Below are 6,660 nucleotides of genomic sequence, written 5' to 3' on the forward strand. Positions count from 1 at the left end.
GTCAGACACCCCAGATACGTCTCATAGTATATGATGTCATGATTGCTAGCATGATCTAAGATATGTGTTAAGGGTAGTAGGAGGGGAACAATCCCCGAGTTCGGTTGTTAGGATCAAAGGGTAGTCAGACACCCCAGATATGTCTGATAGTATGTTGTGTTATGATATGTAATAGTAGTAGTGGTAGGGGTGAAATAGTCCCCGAGGTTCGTTTTTTAGGACCGAAGGGTGGTCGGTATCCCAGAATGGTCGCACGGGTAGGTCGGCACCCCAGAATGGTCGTACCGGGTAGGTCAGGCACCCTAGAAATGCTTGACAAGTATGGTATGTTATATGATTTTACTTTATGCTATATGATTGTATGGTATGTGGTATGTTGGGGGAACTCACTAAGCTTTGTGCTTACAGTTTTCATTTTGGTTTCAGGTATCTCTTCATCAAAGGGGAAGGAGCTAGCGCGGTAGCGATACATCATCCACATACACTATTTTCCACCTTAAGAGATTGTCCTGGGATTTGTGCTCTGATATTCAGTTGATTTCGCATTTTGGTTTTTCAAACACGATATATGATTGTGGAGTGATTTGATCAGACAATGTTTTATTTACAAATTCTTTCCAAAGTATTGATTTAAAAATGAAATTTTTGGACGTGAAATATTGGGTTGTTACAAGTTGGTATCAGAGCCCTGGTTTGAGGGATTCAGACGCACCTTCGGGGGTGTTTGGACTCAAACCCAAGAATTAAAAGATTTTTTACAAAAAAAATGACTTTCTAAAAGATAAGATAAAAGAGCTTTGAGAAAGAACAAGTGTGTGATATGCGCAACCGGCCGAGCTCAAGTAAGTATTCCCCAAAGTACCCATACAAGTTATGTTATGTTTAACAGTTTCAGTAGTACAACATGTTAGTATAGGACTAAGGATCTAGGAGTGATGTCTTATGTGCCTGCTTTATGTGCTTCAGCTTATGAGGATTGCATGCTAGAATTGAGTAGACAACAGTAGGATAGCCTGTTTAGGTTATGTATGATAGTATGAGCTTAGCATTGTATGCTAGTATAGTTCCTGTTATGAGAATATAGTTGCTAGAGATTTGTTCCCTTTTGTTGGAATGTTGCTTGCTTTGTGCTTTGTAGAAATCTGAACAATGAGAGTTAGCCATTAGGTGAATACATCACATCACATGTGATCAGGGTTGAATATTCTCAGAGTGCTGGAATTGGCCCTATTGCGGAGCTCTTGTTTGAGTCTAACCGTTGTGGGGACGAGTCTTTTACTCGAAGGATTATCTGACCCTCACCCTATGTGATGGTAATCAGGTAATGGCTAATTGGCATTGCAAGGAGGCCTTCAGCAGCTGAGGATCGGATAGGGTGGAGTCAGAGGTTTTCCATAGGGTAAGCCTAGGATGGGGATAACAGTGATCATCAGTGGTAAAAGGGATCTGGTGGAGTCAAGGCAGTCCTTGAAAAAGGTATGGATAGATGTGGAAGGTAGTATGAGCCCGTACTACTGAAAGCAGAGGATCCATACCCGAACTAAGGAAGGCTGAGATAAGACCAGGGAACTTGTAGTAGATGTGATCCCTTAAGAGGTATTAGTATCAGTAACGGTTGTTATTATGTATTGCAGAATGGTGGTACTACGTTCGAGGCCAGCAGTTGGCAGCTCAGGAGAGGGATCGGGTTTGGGATCAGGTTCTGAGCCAGTAGACGAGGGGCGATGCGAGTTCATAGCGTCAGAGATCACCTGGGGTATCCTTGAGTCGACCCCCATCATCTTTGGGTCGATCAAGGAAGGGATAGTTGAGCTGATGGAGGATCGCCTTAGGGCATTCAGGAGTGAAATGGCATCTGGCCAGTCAGGATCTCGCACACTATCCTTTAAGGGCTTCAGGGGTAGTGGTGCACCATATTTCCATGGGGCGAAGGATCCCATTGCTACTAGACGATGGATCTCATACATTGAGTCTGCGTAGTTGACGAGCTTCTACCCCGAGGGGTCGAAGGTGTGGTTCGCAATTCTGATACCATTTATTAGGACGAAAAACTAGATGACGAATGCAAAATCTGAAGAACAATCATGAATCAATCACCATAAAGTTGCAAGCAATCTATCAAAGATTCTGTATGTTATTGATTTTGGAATTTGGTCATATAAGGAAACTTTGTGAGGAAAAAGCTTACCTAACAAGCTAGGCTATGTGCTATATATATGATAAAATAAAACATGTGCATAAATACATAACTTACTACAAAGACTAATATGCCTTCAATTATTCACAGAAATACCAAATCAATTTCAATATCTCAAATACTCAACAACTTGATCAGTTGGCCCAAAAATAATATCATCCACATAGATTTGTACGAGCATTAGATGATTTTCACTAGAATGTTGAGAGACCGTAGGATCAATGACCCCACACTTGTATCTAGACTTAATAAGAAATTTAGAAAGAGTTTCATACCAAGCCCTGGATAACTACTTCAAGACATAAACAACTTTCTCCAATTTGTAACAATAATGAGGAAGATCAAGATTCTCAAAACCCAGAGGTTGCTATAAATATACAACTTCCTTGAGTTCACCACGAGGAAAGTGCTTTTTACATCCAATTGATGTACATAGACATTTTTATGCGCTGCATATGATAGTAAGATGCATATGGCCTTTATCCTCACAGTTGTAGCATATGTTTCGTCGTATTCAACCCTTGGATACAAGTCCAACTTTGTTCCTAATTACAATGCCTTTATCATCCAATGTATTGCGAAAGACCTAATCAGTTCCAACTACGGTATGTCCCTTTGGCTTGGGAATGAGTTTCCAAAGTTTGTTTCTCTCAAACTTCGGAAGCTCTTATTGAATTGCAACAATCCCGTTATGATCCAGAAGAGCTTTTTAAATGGTTCTGGGGGTATTTGATGACTTGAATGTCACATACTAAAATTTTTGGTTCAGTATTTAGAGGATTGAGTTCTAATACCAACATAAGCATTTGTTATTATTTGACCAGGTGGATGATCTCTAGTCCATATGTGTAGACACGATTAATAATGTTCAACCACTACATTGGATGGAATTTCTTCAAGTTCTGGAAGCATTTCTATTTGAACATCTTGAACATTTCCCCTTGGGTTGTGAACAACCTTTAGACAAGTCTTGAACCACAAGAAATGGTTACAGAACTGTTGATGAAGCTTCCCCCTACGAAATTAGTCGTTCCCTCTGGACAGAAGAAATAGGAATTCTAGGAACTTCATCTCCTATTTTTATTTCCTCAACATCTTCTTCGGATTCTTATGTCTCTTTAGAGGCATGTGATTGATTATTGAGTACTGCAACAACTTCTTCTACATATGGAACCTTAGTGGTTGTGACAATCCTTGGATCATAGGATATGCTTTTTTGTCACACCCCGGAAGAGGCTGTGGAGCACGCTGGGCTGTGCGACTAAGTTCATGGATCAAAGGTAAACTGAATATATAACACAAGTACATCAATAAATAATATAACTTTCTTATTCCATCTTGATGTTTGAATACAATGATTTTTTACAAATAATAATAATACATGAATTGCCTTAATAGATAGGCATATAATTTAACAAGTAAACTAGGTCACCTGTAATCCGATCTATCTTGATTAAAAAACCCTTAAGTAAAAAGTTTGTGAATAACTCTTAGTCCTAACTTAATTGGGATTAAGTCACTAGGCATAATGAATATCATTCTATAAGGTCTATAAAAGTCGAGTATGTTTGATATATATGTAAAAGTGTAATGTACTCACTTTTATAAAAATGGATTTATCAAATTAATGAACATATGTACATGCATAAACGTGGTGTACTCAAACATATAAATGAACATGCTTAATAATAGTTTGAATCCTATAAATGCTAGAGAGTTTCATAACACACTTGTTATAATAGACAATGTCACATAAAAATCATAATTTTGTATCGTGTAGTATTTAATGTGTGAAATGGTTATTTCACGATAAAATAACCAAAATACGTATACGAAAAATTTATACTTGTTTATTCGTAACAATATGATAAATTGTGAAATAATGATATTTTTATAAACTAGGTTTATTGTATTTTCGTAAAAAAGGTAATTGGTTTGTATAAATAACATATATTGACACATGTATTCCCCCCCCCCCCCCCCCCCCCCCCCCCCACATAATTAAAATATTAAAAAGGGGCTCTAAGCAGTAACCCTTGAAGCTTCAATTCCATTTGTTCTAAATTTGTTTGTTTTAGAAGCTTGACGTGAGAAACCCTAGATCCATAATTCGTAAACTTTGAAATACTTCGGGTCCATTTTGTAACAAATATAAATTATTAGGGGCTTATTTGTAACTTTACTAAACTATAGGGGCTTTTTGGTAATTTAATTAGATGGTTAGGACTGTTCTGGTAAAAAAAAATACCAAATGAGGGGTTGTTTGTGGATAAGTGGAATCACTTTTTGGGGATTGGGACCTATTTTGAATAAAGAATTTAATAGTTGGGGCATTTTAGTCATTTCATAGTAAAAAATACCTTAGAGTTGTAAGTCCTGTGTTTAATGGTCCACTTAAAAGGAATTTGGGCTTTACCCCGTTTCTTTTGTTCTGATCTCTGAAGCAAAGGGGATAGGAATACCATAGCAGAGAACGAAGACGGGAGATGGAGGCTCAATCGATCGGTGTCGAGTAGTCGATTGATCAATGGGAACGAACGAAGATGGCGAGAAGGAAAACACAAAGCGACGGGTGCTGTATCCGAAGGTTTTGGGTCGATTGCCCGCGAGGGAGTGTTTACGGGGATCGAGGGTTAAGGAGCAGCGGTGCTGCGCTCTTGTGTCTCCGTAGGTAAGGTGTGATGGAGATGGTCAGAGTAGGCCGAAGAGAAGGAAAGGGGAAAATAACGAAGTCTTCCTCGTCTCTTCCGTCTGCGAGATGTGAGGTCCGACTTCGCAAGTAGTGGTAGCAGCAAGGCGAAAACCGTCGGAGGCTTGTGGGCGATGCGAACAACAGAGAAGGGAGCGAGGGTGAAGGAGGTGATTCGGTAGGAGGAACTCACGACAATAGCATCTCGTGTGGGCCGTTTGGTTGGTTCTTCTTCAACAAAAAAATGAACATGATCAGTAACAGGTAACTTTCTTGCTTGTATGTGTGTGTGTGTGAGTTTGTGTTGATAGTAATGGATGATCCTAAGTGTGTGTTTGGGTTTGGTATTTGATTGCAGGAAAGGAAGATAGATCAACACGATGATCTGAGGGGTGTTTTGTTGCTTCAGATTGACAGGAAGAAATGAAGAACAATTGTGTATGGGTTTAATGTTTCACTTGACAGTTTCAAAAGGAAACGCATGTTTCTTTGGATGTTCTATTGGGTTGAAGGAGGGGTGCACGAAATGTGTTTAATTGTGATGTGCAAGATATATTTCTATTTCTTTATCGGTTGATTTTAGTTATGCCGATTGTATTTGTACCATTGTATTTGAGTGTTGCATTCCCTACCCTTGTGCGTAGTGTTGGGTACATGGTAATGTGGAAGAAACTTCTTGTTTTTAAGTGTTAATTTGAGAGTCAAAGAGTATAAGTTTCATTTTACGCATCTTGTTTCCTTTTATTCGTGTTCACATATTGACAACTTTTTTTTTCACATAATAAAGCAACTAACTTGTTTTAACTGTTTAAATTACACCAATATTACCGGTTAATACTTGTCTTAACTAGTAACTCAAACGGAAAATAATTTAGGAGGGTAATCATCTCTTATCCGTGTTCACATATTGACAACTTCTTATTTTTTGTACATAAGAAAACAACGAACTTGTTTTAACTGTGTAACATCCCAAAAATCATGAGCAAAAATTTCGTTTTTAATTTAATACTAATGTAACACCATGATTTTCAAGACAAAATTTTCATTTAAATAATCATTTTAAAATTAAATCACTTGTTTAAAATCTCATTCATAATTGAATTACAAAACATAGTTTCATTTTCACTTGAATAGAAAACCAGGATCCTCCAAAATATAACTCTTTCTTTGGTGTGTACAATCGAGCCGGTGCCGTCCCGTGTTACTGAAAGAACCTGAAAACAACATAACACAAAACACTGTAAGCACGAAGCTTAGTGAGTTCCCCAATATACAACTTACGCATATACGCCTTTCCAGGCCCTAACCTTCCGGCCCATAACATAATCGCCTTCCGGCCCATGACGTATTCGCCTTCCGGCCCATAACATATTGCCTTTCGGCCCATAAAACATACACAGCACGCATAACAATTAACTTACCACATATAGCACATATATCACATATCATAGCCGACCTTCCGGTCACATAACATATTGCCTTCCGGCCCATATAAATATACTTAGCACGCATAGCAATTATCTTACCACATATAACACGTATATCACATATCATACCCGACCTTCCGGTCACACAGTCAAACCCTTCCGGGTACAGTATAGTGAGAAGACTCACCTTGTGGATACTGAGAGCTAGCAACTCCTGAAATCACTCGTACTCGATCCGCCGAGCTACAGACTCCCTACAATATCGTACATCCCTTATTAACACTTTTATCTTTCAAGACAACTGACCCTAAGAAATCACACATAGGTCAACTCTGGTCAACGGTCCA

At 38.6% G+C, this 6,660-nt stretch overlaps 1 long non-coding RNA gene across 1 annotated transcript; it reads left to right on the forward strand.

The window, feature by feature from the left end:
• Window positions 1–4,628: 4,628 nt before the first annotated feature.
• LOC144999960 (uncharacterized) lies at window positions 4,629–5,611 on the forward strand. The gene is made up of 2 exons (XR_013661067.1): window positions 4,629–5,150; window positions 5,245–5,611. It is a non-coding gene; the product is annotated as an uncharacterized LOC144999960 (long non-coding RNA).
• The last annotated feature ends 1,049 nt before the right edge of the window (window positions 5,612–6,660 follow it).

The sequence above is a fragment of the Lactuca saligna genome, chromosome 1 (assembly GCF_052625555.1).
Source record: "Lactuca saligna cultivar CGN05327 chromosome 1, ASM5262555v1, whole genome shotgun sequence".
NCBI classification, from domain to species: Eukaryota; Viridiplantae; Streptophyta; class Magnoliopsida; order Asterales; family Asteraceae; genus Lactuca; species Lactuca saligna.